Source organism: Temnothorax longispinosus, chromosome 8, assembly GCF_030848805.1.
Source record: "Temnothorax longispinosus isolate EJ_2023e chromosome 8, Tlon_JGU_v1, whole genome shotgun sequence".
NCBI classification, from domain to species: domain Eukaryota; kingdom Metazoa; phylum Arthropoda; class Insecta; order Hymenoptera; family Formicidae; genus Temnothorax; species Temnothorax longispinosus.
The window spans coordinates 6,594,134-6,610,969 of record NC_092365.1 but is presented as its reverse complement, the minus strand read 5'-3'; the positions used below and the strand labels follow the sequence as shown (position 1 = coordinate 6,610,969).

The following is a 16,836-nucleotide window of genomic DNA, read 5'->3' as shown; positions in this document are numbered from 1 at the left end:
TGGGGAGAGACGAGCGAGGAAAGAGAGAGAGAGAGAGAGAGAGAGAGAGAGAGAGAGAGAGAGAGAGAGAGAGAGAGAGAGAGAGAGAGAGAGAGAGAGAGAGAGAGAGAGAGAGAGAGAGAGAGAGAGAGAGAGAGGAGAGAGAGAGAGAGAGAGAGAGAGAGAGAGAGAGAGGAGAGAGAGAGAGAGAGAGGAGAGAGAGAGAGAGAGAGAGAGAGAGAGAAGCTTCTCGCGTGATTGTTTATTTTTTTCCCTTCCGCTCGTCGCAAGGCGCTCGCTCGCTCCAGCCACAGCTCCAGCTGTGCGTTTACGCACGGTGCGTAGCGAAGCACGCGCCGATCGAAATTCAACGTTCGCCGCAGCGGAGCGCGCGGTTCGGTCGGCTTCCACGAGCGGCGTCGTGGTCGGGATCGCCCGAGTCGCGCGCGCGCGGGCGAGATCAGTCGGGAGCGTGAGTTCAGCCTGTGGGGACGCGTCGTCGTCCCGTCCGTCGCTCGCCCGTCCGCCGTCACCGGTCCGCGTCGTCTCCCCGTTCGCCATCCGCGTCGTTCGGATAAACGTCAAAACGCCACGCCGCCGCGCCGCGCCACGCCACGCCGTCGTACGTGCCCCCCCCCCCCCCCGTCCGTCCCCGCCGTCCGCGTCGCTCGTGATAAAGTGCCTGCGGATCTGTTGTGTTGTGTTCGACCGCCTGATAAAGTGTCGCCGGACTTAAACGGAGTGGTGCCTCGCTCCACGAGGGAGGAATCGGGGAAAACGGAGTAACCCCAACCCCCAAGCTGCCCCGAGACGCGGTCCAGTTTCCCCGGCTGTGGTGAGTACCGCCGCGAATGTTGATCCCTCGTATGTTCTCTCGTGAGCGTGCGATATCGGAGCGCGCCTCTCCCAGCTGTCAAATCCACCTCGGCGAGAACGACTGTTACAGCCTGGTGGCTCTTATCGAGCCGACGACGCGACGACGTCCTGCGCGGACGATGGCGCGACGAAATTGATTTCGAGCGCACGCACTGCGGGCGATCCTTGACGCACTCTTCCGAGCGCTCGGCTACAATGTGGAGTTATGTTCGAAGATGTCCGCTTGACAGGAAATTCGTAGCTCGATTAGATTGACGTAGAATCGTCGCTCTGACACCTGTCTTCACTCCATAAACAAATTTTTAGCAAATCGCGAAAATTGCCTGCGGTTGTTTGCGATCGAATTATTTCTAAATATCTGTATATTCTTGTGCATACATACATTTGGCGACACGATTGGACAAATGTATGCGTGTTAAATGCGGAATAATGGGGAAGTAATTTTCCGCGAAGGCATAAATCCTGATATACATTGCATATTTTAGGCTTAAAACTCCTTCAATCGCTCCATCTATCCGACGTCTGATACCGCAATTCGGATCGAGGATCGAACGTGGAATGTTGTTAGGATTACTTAGAGCGTCCCGATTTGCTATTTACCGCGATGAAAACGAGATTTATCACCTCGGAAATCGCAAAACGCCACGCCACGGTCCGCGCGGTCTCGCTCGGCGGGATAACTCCTTCGCATGGTAAAACGCGAATTTCTTCGCGAAGAGCGTGGCCGCGTTTTCTAGAAAGGCAAGCGCACACACGTGCGATGTTTTCCCTGGACGCGCGTTCGACAACAGGTTTTCGCACGTAAGCATCCGCATCGCTTACGTAACGCGCGTCGTCGAAGGTTGCCCGATCGCGCGAAGTTAAGTACTCTCGGGGGAGAGCGTCCTTACACTTGCCGACGATAATTCGCCACGGGTTCATGTGAATCCAGAAATTCTTCGAGGTCCTCGCCCGTGGAGTATTTGAAGAACCGTCTCTCGAAAGGTTCTCTAAAAGCTTCTAGTTGTTTCCACGTTAGATTCTTTATGACTCTGCGTAATGACAAAAATAGAATTGTGACCAGGTGCTACACTTGAAGCCCCTTGCACAATGTCAGACAACAGGCAATAGGAACAAGGAATAGAAATCAGAAATCATGTATAAATGCAGAATAAACAGTGACACAGGCAATAGACACAGAGTTTCCATCACGTTGGAAATTCTGTGCCTATTGCCTGTTGCCAACCAATCATAGCATTCGAATTTTTTAGGTCATAATTAACGATTTTTTTGTTATTTCCTGTTCCTATTGCCGTTGCCTGTTGTCTAGCATTGTGCAAGGGGCTTGAGACCTCTGTGTAAAGGTCTATCCAGACAAACTTGCATAGGTGCATAACCATATGCATAAAGAAACGGATTGGTCTATTTCCTTATGCACATGCATATGGACCAATCAATTCTCTTATGCTTATGTTTATCGGCTTATGCAAGTTTTTGTGGATAAAGCATAAGAGAATTGATTGGTCCATATGCATGTGCATAAGGAAATAGACCAATCCGTTTCTTTATGCATATGGTTATGCACCTATGCAAGTTTGTCTGGATAGACCTTAAGGCCGGTTCTACATTGGTCGTATCGTAGCGTCGTAAGTCGTAAGAAATTGATAGACCAATTGCAGTCGAATTTGAGGTGAATAATCGACTGTGATTGGTCAGTTTCTTACGAGTAAAATTAGGATAAGGTGTAACGATTTATTGATCGCAATCACGCGGCACATGATACGTAATACGTAATACGTTATGACACGATCGTCTTTGACGGGCACGAATGTTAACAAACGTGTGCAATTTGCCGTCGTTTGCAGAAACGTCGCGAGGCATCGACGTAAATAATCAATAAATGGCTCTTGCGAACGCGCGTAATACCGTTTCTTTATACTGTCGCGTTAAACATTCCGCGTGAACGTGATTTCGCGAACGTTTTCCGTTACCGTGACATTTATTCTTCGCGACACGCTAATTGGCGCTTACGGAAAATGTATAATTCACTCCATTCAATTTTCCACGCGAACGCAAAACGGATGTATAACGTAATCGTATAATACCACAGGACTCTTTATTATCTCGCGTGCAAGGACGCGTGTTCCTCTATTGTTTCGTCGTCGATGTAAATATAGAACCGAGAGTCCAAATAAGCCTCCTCGTCGTCTCTATCGTATCCTACGTAGGCGGTAAAATTGCATTTTTACTATGTTTTTCGATGCACAGGTAAATAGGATTCGGTCTCGTCGTATATCGCGAAGATCTTCATTGTACCGAGAACGATTATCGTTAACCTGTGTGCACATGCGTTTCCGAGCCATTGTCTTTGCGGGGAAAAGATAATGGAAAAAATCCGGGTCATTAGGGGAAGGTAAAAATAGACTCGCAATCGCTACTCATCTTAAACTTATATTTCTTCTATATTCGTGTTTATTTCTACCAATGCGGATCAACTTTAATCTCGGTTTAAGTTGCTTTTTCTTTTTCTCTAATTTTTAAAATTAGAGAAGGATAATCTCAACCGAGATTAAAAAGTTAATCTGCATTGGTAAAAATGGACATTAGACTGAGTTTTTCACGATTAAAATTATATTTGACCCGTATTTTTTAAATAATGTCAAAATAATTGAATATATATATATAGCCAAGAAGTAAGAACTATTATGGAACTATTATTATTTGATTTTTAATTGCCTGTGAAAATTTTAACATGATTGCTTCTTTTCACGATCGTTCTCAAGTCCAGTCAAGTCTATGTATTACTATATATTACTACGAAGTTTATTGCGTATCTGCGAAGTACGGACATCGTATATTGTACACGCACATGACAGGTAAATACCATTTAAAGACAATGTGAGATAAGAACGCTGATAATACACTTGCACGACTATGCGACCAATTGTCACCGCATTACATTAGGACGGCATTGAGCAAACGTCTGTGAATCATGCTGTTTCCGACAATTATATCGGCTGATAGTGTTAGAGGTTACGCTAATTTCGCTCGTCACATCCGGCTTTTTATAACTTTATCTTGCGACATTAATTTTGCAGGAATGCCAGAAGCCTGCACCGCGTGATTATTACACAATTTTATAACACATTTTTTCTTAATTACTTTTATAACAATATTTTACTGTCATTTTGTTCGTTTTATGTAAAAACATCGCAAGAAATCTGTCGTAATTGTAAGGATACTATCTATTAAATATATTGTCGCAGAGACTTGATTCTGCTCTCGATGCTTGTGAATGTCTCCTTCGCGATATGATATCCTTGACAACGGAACGATAAAAATTAATTGCGGTTGCACAAGTATTTGCATCGCAAAGAAATTTGTTCCAGCACGCGTACAGAAATCCGACCTACCTACATATTTAATTCATATAATCAACATTTATATAATACAATAAAGTACGAAGAGACATGAAACATATTTAAACGTGTCATTCGCGAAATTACGTGTATAATACTCATAACATTGTGTTGCTTGAACGTGATTTATTGTTACAGATGCGCAAAAACAAACGCGCGTATTTCCTTCCCGTTTCCCGTTTAAATAGCGAGAAGGAACGCAATGCCTCGATGAGTTTTTTGCCGTATATTACGAAGTCTTTCATCAAACATTTTAACGGGACAGACGGACGTTCATTGAAAACGTAATTTCTTAGAGCTTGCCGCTGATTGCGTAACGAGTTCTTCATTACTTTTTCTCGTTTTTGAATTTCATTGAAACGTTTTTTTTTCTCCGGTAATTATATACTCCCTCCCGTGCTTTCAAGCAAATATTAACATACAACTAATTTTTTCGAGTCGCGCGCGCCGAGTTAATGGACTTTCGCTTTTTTTCCGCATACATACACTGAGAAAAAAATGTTGTAAAGACTAAACTCGATTAGTTGTAGTGATTTGTTTAATGCAAATATTAATATATTTAAATCAAATATACGTGAGTAATATCAAGAAATTCTGAATCTATTTAAATATAATATTTTTTGAATTAACAAATGTTAGCTTGACAGCCCGTGACCGCTGCATTTAGTTGAATCAAATAATATTTCTTTGAATCTACGATTTTTTTTCTCAGTGTAGAATTCTTTACGTTAGAGATCTATTAATATGTTAGGAAATGATTATACCTCGTTTGCATCTCTCGATTGTATATTAATGGTGTAAAAAATTAAGTAAATACAAATAAAATAAAATTTGAATATTTCTCATTGGCACATATATATACAGTCCCTGGCCATATTATTAGACGCACCTTACTTTTTTCAATAGAATTCAGGTTGGGAGGAGAAAAAAGCTATTTGTATATTTACATGCCTAAAAAAATACTTAATATCTTGGAATGGTGAATAATAAAACACACAGATTTGATAGTAATAATCATGCTTTCTAAATCTGAATCAGTGAATAGTACTGCTGAATCAATGAGTCACTGATATCAGTGACTATTCACTGATTCAGATTTAGAGAGTGTATTTATTTATTCTTGTTAACTATTTAGGCAGTCATAAAATACACATATTTTTAATATTTAATTATGCCACCTTTGACGATTATTAAAGTTTTGATTCGCCTTGGCATACGGTACTATTAATGCATGCTTGTTCTGCTTCCTGCATCTGTGAGTGATGAATCTAGACCGATCTAGACATAAATTATTATCAATCGGCTGAGTTTTTGTGGTAATTATTTCCCGAGTTATTTCCTTTTCCACTTCTCTCTTTACCTGTTTCTACACATTTTTTTAATACGTCATAAACAAATGACTATATTCTAATAGAACAATAGTTTGATAGATGAACGTTATCATAAAGCTGGTGCTGGGAAGTCAATGAGTTGTAAAAAGTTAAGGTACGTCTGATAATATAGCCAGGGATTGTATATTAAGATCGATATCAATAATGTAGACTAGTATTCGTTGCATTAAGAATTTACGACCCGAACATTTTGTTATGGCTCTGTGCTCTTTCCTTTTATTTATTGATTTCTAATTATTTGAGCTTTCTAAGGTTATTGAGAATTTATGTTAGATATTGTTAACGAGATTATATGAAGGTAGAAATAAATTACTAGAAATTGATTATCTCGGCATGTTTTAACGTTTGTATTTCAGAGAGTTGCAACTTTATTAATTCTGTGGATACGTAAACGCATAAGCCTCTAGATTTTCGCATCGCGGCTTATGAATATGTAAATAAAGATTGTTCGCAGTAGATTGACTTCTTGACGATTGATGCGCCGTGGCAATGCCATCACCGGCGGGATTTAAATCTTTAATCATGTATATATACGGTTAACGACCGACAGCGGTTGCTGCAGCGCATGCCACAAGGTATTACAACGCCGCACTCGAAACGATACGTCGTTGCCACTTTACGTTCGTAAGACGCATCGCTTTTGATACCGCGAACTTTCTACGCTGTTCAGTTATCCTTGCCGCATTCTGACAGAGAGAAATTCGTTCGCTACGCCCCTTCGTCTCGTGTCCGCCACACGCTTTCCTCGGGGTCCCAAAATCAATATAGGCGTCGCCGACGCTGCCGCCACCGCCGCGCCGCACTGCCACCGCCGCCACGGCGACGCGACCGACGACGCCGCGCCGTTCTGGTCAGGGTTCTCTACCATCCTTTCCTCGATCCTTTCCGCCGAATTTCTCGTAACGAGAGACGAGAACTTCCGCTAGGTCTCTAACGAACCGTGAGAACCGCGTTGTCGATTTCCCGAAAGTTACCGACAATATAATTAGTCGTCGCGGTGTGTTTAATTCTATACAAACTCTATGCTTTAACTAAGGATCGAAATCAAGAGAAGAATTAAGAGTTTGCACTATTTATAATATTAAATTAAATAATATATTTTTTACATCTATATATACACATATGTATATATATATATATATATATATAATTTTGACGGGAATATAGTTGAGTTGTTGCGAATATTAAAACGTCAGTCTTGCCATAAGAAAGATCCGCAGATAAGCCATGGAACAGTCCCATATTAATAGTCGCGTGCCCCATCGATCCCGCCTTTGTTATCCTTCGGGGGTTGACTCTCCGAAGCCTTGTGCGTATTCGAAAGATGTAAAAGTCGATAGTGACCGACCCCGAGGAAGCCTATTGCATTCAATGGCCTATCCTCCTCGCGCGTTTGTAGATTCTATCAGTTATTCGCGATATGTTCGTACAGCTAAGCGAGCTTGTCGCACATATTCCACTCGATATATACGATCGCTGTTTTCACTACTCCGCTAAAATTAATTGGTCGAGCTATAATGGCCAAGAATTCAAATTTATCATTGCTTTATTCGAGCGAAAGATCTCCGCGTTCTTCACATTGTTATTTTATTTTCATTGCGATTCGGCGTATTAATCGATCTCCTACAATCCTGCGCCTTTAGATTTATCGCGCCACTATCAATATCTTCGTGGGCGTGCGTAACGATCATATAAATATCGGAATGACAACTTTATTTCTTACCTCCCTATTCTTATACTATCGCGCCTCATTGATTTATGTCAAAAGCTTTGTCGGAATCAAAAGTTTATCATTACAGCTTTAGCACGTAGTGAGTCGTAAATTTTGTGCAGTTTCGGCCGCCGTGCAGCGACGATTTATAATCATGTCTCTGCTGAGAAACTCCGGCTGAAATCAGTTTTGAAACGTGATCCGGTTAAATAAATGAATCTTAAATGTATTTGTAGCCGCGTTTCTACTTAAGAATTCGCCTGAAATAGTTTTCATGTTGTTCAATTTGATTTTGAGGATCAATTTTATATTCGTAATATTATATTTGTAATTTACTAAAGAAAAACTCGGATAAGATTTCCCTTAAAACACTGCCTGAATTCTGTTTGATTGTACATATAGATATCTAGATATCTACGTATAAATAATTTTTAAATCTTAGTTGAATATTAAATCAAGAAAAACATCATTTAAACGCGATTCAGGAATGATTTGAAAGAAGAAATTGTTAAACAACGTAAAACGAAATGCGAACGCGCGGCTATGATACATCGAGGTTTATTTGAAATTACGCAGAATGTAATATTCGAAATAATTAATTAATATCAACTATTCAAATTTTTATTAAAAATAGATTAAATAATATACGCGCAACAATTAAAAATTCTATAAACATATGTGTAATATCTTTTCAATTGCAATGTGTTTAAATTAAAATTTAAATAACAATATAGTATTAAGCTTCTAATATGCTGTCATATATCTGTGGCGATCGTGGCGCAGAGAGATGTGCGCTGCTCTAAAAGTGCCGCGAAGATCCGAGTTCAAATCCGACCAAGAATCGATAGTTTTTATTCGTTCGCCATCTCTCGCAAAGAAAGAAAGGGCAACAATCCATTGAGAGTAATCATGCTTTTAATCATCTTTCATACAGTAAAAATCATCTTCCCTGCTTGCTAAAGCAGAAGGCTTTGACAATGATAGTGCGTTAAAGGAAGGAACAACCAACATTAAGCTGGACTCCACCACGATCAAGTTGAAATCGCGTTCAAAGTGAGTGGGGCCAGCAGCTTATACTATTAAAAACTGCCCCCTCCCCATATATTGAATAAAATATAAAGAGTGGTCATGCAGCGCGGCGCGAACGGCCGACATAAACTGTAATTACTTTCCACATGTAGGAGTTAGCAACAAATTTGGATTTTGGTATATTTCGATTGTACGTTGCCCGTATATTATTAGTTGGCCGCAACTAAAAATTTCTAAATGCGTCTATTTACCCCTCCCCCCGCACCTTACATGTGTGTAAAGTTTCATCAAAATCAGAATTTTCAGGTTTGCGAAATTCCCTTGTTAGAGAAACAAAATAACAACAAATTCTGGTATATTTGATTTTTTATATGACTTATGACTATTCTTTTTATATTTTTGTCGGTATGGGAGAGGGGCTTGCCATTAAGTTTGCCATTAACCCTTCGCAAAACGTGTAATTTTGCTGCTTCCGTCGAACATGTTGGTCTTTTAGGCCAGTTAAGATTTTCAAGCTGTAATAGTGCCATAAAAAATCTGAAAAAATTCAATTCAAGTATACTTTCGAAGGTTTTAACAATTTATTTATAGGGGGAAGTCGGGGACATTGATACGATTTTTTTCAAGAGTTAAATAAATAAATTTGCAGATAGATTAAGATAAATGTAATAGGTTAAATTTAAAGGCTTGTCCTTCTACTTACATGTTTTGATTGCCTTTTTGCTGTAGGTTAATAATAAGAAATGTTATAACATTTTTTGTAAGAAATGAAATTCGTATAATCAATGTGCCTCATATGCGGGGTACAATGATACAGGCATGGGGCACTTTGATTCTCAGTGATCTATATTAATATTATTCAGAAATAAATTGGATTATTATTAAAACAAGCTATGTTTATTGTATATAGAGATTTATTTATACGGAATTAACAATTATTTCGAAAATAAAAATACAAGAATCTGTTTTTTAATCACTCATGTAGTACTCTAATAATTAGAAATACAAAATAACTCAAATCACATCTTTGAAAAACATTTGAACACAAAAGTAATTTATCTTATCACATAGAATAATTATTGTTAAACTCTTCTAAAGTATTGCAACTTCTTAAGTATTGCAGGTTTAATCAGTCAAATAAACTTAAAAAAAAAACTAATTAAATATTCTCAAAAATAAAAAAATTAACACATTTTGTACTTTATCTTAGAATTAATAATTATCAACATACATATTTTTTAAATATTTTAATTAATTTTTTTACAAGTTATAAGCTTGCGTACGAAATTTGGTTAGGTTATTCGTGTATCATAACGTCATCTATGCATGGATACGTGACTTTTTTAGATGTTTCTCGCTGTATCAATGTCCTCCACTTCCGCCTACTGTTATATAGGCCTGATTCTTGTTTAGGTTTTTTTTATGAGTCCGTAAAGTCTCCGAAAAATTCAAAACTGAAATATCGACCGGGTCTTTAAAGCCCCACTTGTTCTGCGAAGGGTTAAGCTGGCCCCACCTAGAGACTTCAAATAAGAGTCTGGCCAATTTGACAAATAATGATGGCTGCGTTTAAAACCAACGCACTCTATATAGGCTGCGGTCCGATTCACGCTCACAGCGCTGAAAGCATCGCTCTATCTTCATTTGATATTCGATCGCAACCTAGACAGAAGTTGCTTACAGCGCTGTGAGCGTAAATCGGACCGCAGCCATATAGAGTTTATATATTAGATACCTATATACACGTCACGACATGTTCTGTATGACAAATCATAACAAAATATAGGCTGAGTTTGTTTTGACGCTTTTGTTTTTATATTTTGAATTGGTTCTGCCATGGTTTGTCAACACCAATCACTAGCATACAGTCGATCAATGGCCAGACTCTTACTTGAGTATTTCCTAGCCCCACCCATTTTGAATGCGATTTCCTGTTAAACGGTTTGAGCAACACAATTGGGATTAGAGCAACAAACGAGGCAACAAATTAGTGCACAAATAGCACTAAAATTTTAGGTCCGAACTTGATTTGCGATAGTGAGGGTCTAGCTTAATAGGGATGAAGGAACAATTGTTTCAACTTTCTGATTACTACTTATTTTTATTACAATCTTAGAAGGGAAAGAAAACTGGTCAAATCTCGTATTATACTTAATTTATTCTAATATGAAAACTGACCAGTTTTCTTTCTCTTCTAAGATTGCAATAATAATAAGCGATAATGAGAATTATAATTATAGTTTATCGAAATTTACGTGAAATACATGGAATATAATATATCTAGTATACAGTGTTATCTTATAATGTTACATTTCCTCGAATTGACTAGCACGCGGGGCTGCTGGTGTTCGACCTTCGTTTTTGCTTCGTTCGACGCGCTACTGTTTACGCGCGGTCACATTGTTATCATTCGTGCGGTGTGGCGAGACTCAAAGCGGCAACGATAGCGGCTCGAGCAATTTCGTGTGTCGTATTACCTTTCGAAACGCTAAATGATCGAGTCAAGACGAGACGCTAAAAGCGATCATTTCTTACAGTTGATTAGTAACTGTGAGACCGCGCAAGTGATAACTTCTGCGATTTATGACCCATGAGTGTATTATGACGGTTATTTATAGGAAAAAGATATTTCGTGTTATTTTCCCCAAAGAGATAAAAGAGTAAAGTGCGTATCGTGTGCAATAAAGATCGGAAGTGCCGTGTAAAGCGCACAATCGTCGTCTTGTTATGATTGATGTGTACGCGATTGTAATCAATTATGTTTTTGCAAATGAGTATTGTGTAAATGACGTGAAGAAACTGCGACAGCGGAACAGGAGAGAATAAGGAAGTTTGGGAGACATTGGATGATAGGTATTGTGTGGAGTAAATAACATATTTATTTTTTTATTTATTTACTTGTACTTGCAGAATTAATCGTTTATCGCCGATGACGATTACGATTACAATCCGTGTGTGATCCGCTTCTCCGCTTTTGCTTGACTTCTAATTATAATGTAATTATTGAATCTGTATCTCAAGATGAAACTTTAAGTATTTTACCTAATACACCTTTGAAACGAAATTCTAATAACTATCTATAAATACAGGTCTTATATTTCAATTACCAATTTATTTTTTTCAAATTTCTGATTAGATTAACACATTGGCAAATAATTAGCATTTAATACCAATACTATCATAAGTCCGAACTTGAATTCAAGTGGTAAAGGTGTCAAATTAGTAAAAGTTAATTTTTTTGTGAGAGAGAAGTAAAAAAAATTGATACGTAGTTCGCGTAAAGTAAGACAATGGCAAACATCGGCATTCGAAACATGATAACCGCTTCGCCTAATCGTTGCTTAAGCTAATTAACGGTGATGAGATCATCAAGGTCCCAGTAGATTGCAGTCACCGTTGCTCCACAATTCTCAATCAATAGTATCAACAATATTCCTTTTAAATGTTTTCAAAGTTGTAAGTCTTAATTGTGTTTTATACTCAAACGGAATTTTAATTAAATTTGCAATCTCTCTATACCAAAATACATTTTCTACAGTAAATTAACAATTAATTAAAGGAGTTGAAATATTGAAATAAAATTTAATAATAATCTTTATTAATTATCGATAAAATGTCAAATTTTGTTAATATAAGTTATAAATTAACTGTTTATAATGCCTTAATATCGATGTAGCTAAAGTAGTCGCTCTTTTTCATCACTGTTATGAATACGAAATTATATTACCGATATTTTCCAATGCGATTGTCAAAAAGTTCGGGTTGCATTATTGTCATTTTTCTTGCGAGCATTGTTTCAAACAAGTCGCGAGACGTGTATAGCGGTATTAACGGTTCGCTCGGAATTCGCGTAATACCGTCGCACCCGGTATGCGCGGGTTCACGTTAGAAAAAGGTGCACCGGAGAGCAGCCGGTCCGAGAGAGTAATGTCGTATACGCGCGGAGTGGTCCAAGTGCGTTCTTGCCGTTTCGGATGCGTCGTCGGGTCCACGCGCGCGGTGTGCATCCGCTGCAATTCTCGGGACAAAAACCCCGCGTGCAGGACAATAACCCTGAATAAATCACCGCTCCTGATAGCCATTCGGCGTGGGTCCTTCACCGGTTGTTTATGTCGGCGCTGCTGTCTAAACAAGATCAAAACGACCGCCGCCACCGTCTCTCGTTCGGCCGTCGTCAGGAATTCATCGCTCGGGGCGACGCCCTCCCCGATTATTGAAAATTTCAAAGGCGATCCAATTGTATCCCGGCCGACCAAATAACACGACTCGCAGCTACTAACAGTTGGGCGAAACCCGGCGCCTAATTGCACCTGACGGCGGCGAGGGAATTACGTTGGGAGGGAATAATTTCCCGTGGTTCTCTGCTGTCCGATTTATGTTATGAACAGAATCAAATAAAATATTGTTACACGTAACGTGAGATGGTAAATATAAATAAATGTGTTGTTTATAAATTTTATAATTACTTGTATAAAAGTTCACAAACATTGTAGTTTATTATCGTATGAAGTGATACCGTGAAATTCTTTATTTTTTTGCAAATGTAAAATGTTTTTATTATAATTGGTATATATAGAGAAACACATCGATCTTCTCAAGCACGAGAGCTCGTAACAATTAATAAACGTTCTGGTATTCGGTCGAGGCCCGCTACTGATTTACCGTTGAACGCGACGGGCAATTTTCCCACACCGTGCCAAAGATTTAGATGCTGTTTAAATGTAAATCTCTCGTAATCTCACGCACTTAGCGCAACAGCATTGGGGGTCTACCAACCAGTGGAACCTAGGCTTTATAGCTAATATTGCGAGACGTGCATCCACTGCAAATTGTAGTTTAAAGAAGTTAAGTCGCGGTTGCTTCTAAACTTCCGCGAATCTGCGGGAAATTAGATTTTTCAAGCCGCATATCGTTTACGCAGTGTTAGTGTCTCATAATTCTATATTTTTTATAATGATTTCTTGATTTAATATCATATTTTATAGAAATGAAAATATTTTATGTGAAAAAAAAAGTATAACGAAGTCAAGATGATGCCGCTGATTAAATTAACTCCGTGTTTCAATTATTATTCGAAGGATTCAAGGCTATTGTATGATTGGTTGGAAAGCAGTCGCGCAAAAATGAATTTTCTTGCATCCATGAGTACGTCGCCCGTGGGCATGGCACATCGGTTTGCAACATTGTCGTCCGTAATTGGAATATATTAATTTTTGTCGGTCGTTTAGAGCCCGCCGTGCATTTACGGGTACACTATTGAGATCTCTTATGCTCGCTCTTATGTGGGTGGGACCGGTTTTAAGCTGCTTTCACACGTGTATCGGCGGTCGTTGCTGTCCCGTACTAGGAGCGGAATTAGTTCGTTCTAGCCGACCTGGATGAAAAAGAAGAACGATACGCGCTGTCGTATAAAGTTATCTCTTAGCGTAGAAAACAATTTGATACCTCGGTGCAACGTCAAGCTAGAAAAATCGCGTAAACTGCAGTTTTTATCATATATATTCGACCGTACAATTTTTAAGACAGTACTATATATAAATTTACAAGTTTTTATACACATATATATTTTTGTAGAACTCGATTGTTTTATCATTATTATTATTTAATTAATAATATTTATTAATACAAAAAATAAATAACCTGATGAGATAATGTATGAAATGTTTTTGAAAACTTTTAGTTTTGACGAAAATTGAGTTTTGTAAGAACAGATGCCAATGTATATTATCTGTCATAAAATAAACTAAACGAAATGGTAATTGTATAAAAAAAAGAAAACGTTAAATTTTGTACATAATTTATGATATTGCGTATGCATATATACTTACCGTTTTCACGCAGTGCGAGTACAGATGTGCAGATGTGTGCTGCACGTAAAGTACACATTGCGGGACTTATCCTCTGGAGGATTATATTAATTAAACGTAATCCTAGGAGCCACGAGAAATTAATCGCTTTTAGTCGCTATCCCGATCTCTCGTTAATAGCGCCGTTATTTCTTAACTATCCTCTTTCGTTTTATTTCTGTATCGCGACTCGTTTTGCTTCTTTCTAATCGGAAGACAGAAGACAGCGGTGAGAACATAACGGAGATTTTATTTCGTCATCTCTATCGTGATTGATGTATGTATACTCTTATATGTATACCTACATACCTTACATACATAACTTACATATTGTTAAAAATCTCGGTCTAAGTGTCAAAATTAAGTGTAAAAATCGTATTCCATATCTCTTTAAAAATAATTGTACATTTAATTCTAAAAGGCTCATTTAAGGAAACTTATACGTTAAACAGATTATATTTTGCTGTAGTCTTGTTTAACAAAACGATGCATCGTGTTTTCGTTTATTCCTTCCGATATAGGGAGAAGGCAGTCTGTATACCGTGCATGTATCGTGCACGTGCACGTGCACGAAACGGGAGGCACCGAAAGTTACGATAATTTTCAGCGTAATCGAACAGTAGTACTTTCCTCCCGATTTCCATTGTCCTCCGAGGAGGAAAAAAAAACGCGAAGCACGAACGGCGACTGCTTTGGCAAGCGATCGCGCGGTCCCGATCATTGATTCTCCCAGTTCCCATTCTGCTGTCAAGCAGTGGCATTCTTGTTCGTGCGCTAACCTTCGAAAACGAAGCCCTTCCATGAACGCGCCTCGAGCGCCGGAGCCAGAAGCTCATTCCGCGGCCTCCTCCTCGCCTTCGCTCGCCTTTGCATTTCGCTTTTTCCATACTGTATATTCACTTTCGTTGACTCTCTCGACTTCACGCTCGGTAACGTCACATCACACGTAATGTGTCGGGGATATAAAGTTAATTGGCAGGCAAATATGCGCGCGCGCACACTCGCGTATATACACAGTGAGACAGTTGCATCCGCGACAAAGTCAACGGGAAATTTCCGTGGCATTTCTAGAATAAGAAGACGGTGCAAGAAATCCCGTCGGCATTAGTTAAAGCGGGGAGCGCGGAGAGGATTTCTTATCTTTTAGGAAAAACGCAGCGACAATAATGAGGTAACGGAGCGTATCGAGAATGCGGATGTGCATCGAGATGCGTCCGACACAGTTAAGGTTGATTTATCGTTCCGAAGACATTGCCAAATTGGCAATGCCTGTCCCTACGGTTCGTTAGGCAGTCGATCGAGCATCGAGCAATCCCTGCGATCAGAATTTTGGATAATTCACTCAAACGTACATGTTTGTTTAAAATTCGGTGGACACAATAACAGTGCATCATTTTGTGCTATGCAATTAGTAACATGTTTTTTATAGGAAGAAAGGATATATTTATTGTCGAATAATAGGTAAAAAATTATAAATTTTTTATTATATATTTACATTATCTATTTTTGACGGCTAGAAAAAATTTCTTTCTTATTGCCAAAATCCGGTGAGTTATATTTTACAAAAACAGGTGTTAGACGTCTATGGTCTATGTTAATTATCTTTAAATACTAATTTGATATGTCGGACAATGCTAAGTATTTGTCTTTCGATAAGTGCACGCGCACTATAGCGTGGTGACATAATGAGGACGAGTTACAGCTTCCGCGGCACTGTTCCCTATAGATCCGTTTAACATCACCGGAAGTTGTAATAATTCCGACGATGGCGCGTTCCCTCTCTCGGGTGGCTGAGCGGGCAATTGCAAGACATAAACCAGATCGTTGAGAAAGATATACAACATATGCGCGAGATGCACGTAGGAATAAATGGTATAAGTTATAATTAATTTTTTTTTATTTTTGCAAGTATTTTCGTTGGCACATATATAGCATTATCGAAGATTCACTCGTTACGCGTTTCATAACTTTGGTTTTTGCTTGTCAATATTATAGCGATCGAGAGAATTTTTCAATACGGTGTTTTTAAAAGCTTATCCATCCCAAGGGGGGTTTCATACATATGAGCGAGGTGGTGTTGAACGAGAATCACGTACTCCGATAAGTGGCGGATGTTAGATATAGCCAGAGTCCATAACGATCAATGATTTTATATATGTCGATCCATATTTCTCACCACACTTGAGCGCTAAACGTGCCATTTGACACCGATCCCTATAATAAATCGCGCACATTCGACGTGCATAAAAGATTAAAGGGAGCCGACCGTTGTCAGTTGTCAATTTTCTTAATTAAAGATTAAACTGTGAATAAGAACTAATAGAGTGAACAACACAAATCGGAGAACAATATTTTCATTACTTTATTTTTTCTACAGAAGTAGCTTTATGAATAATGTACCTATAAGTACTATTTACATTTCCCACACTGATGTGAATTGGAAAATTTTTAAAAGTGCTTTCGCATTACAGTGTATTCCTTTGACTGACTTTTATATTGCGAATCTTCATAAGTATATATGCTTACGTCGAGTAATGAAATTTTCCGAGCCGAGATGAAGAAGCTGTGGAGAAGCACAGCTATCTCGTGCTTTGTTAGATATTGAT

The 16,836-nt window shown here is 38.9% G+C and overlaps 1 protein-coding gene across 5 annotated transcripts in view; it reads left to right on the top strand.

Moving 5' to 3' along the window:
• Positions 1-426: 426 nt before the first annotated feature.
• Positions 427-16,836, top strand: part of Prosap (SH3 and multiple ankyrin repeat domains prosap) — a 127,908-nt gene continuing 111,498 nt past the window's right edge. For all 5 annotated transcript variants that reach the window (XM_071786200.1, XM_071786197.1, XM_071786196.1 and 2 more), the window contains exon 1: positions 427-814. The gene's annotated coding sequence lies outside the window, so the exon portion shown is untranslated. The remainder of the gene's footprint in view (positions 815-16,836) is intronic.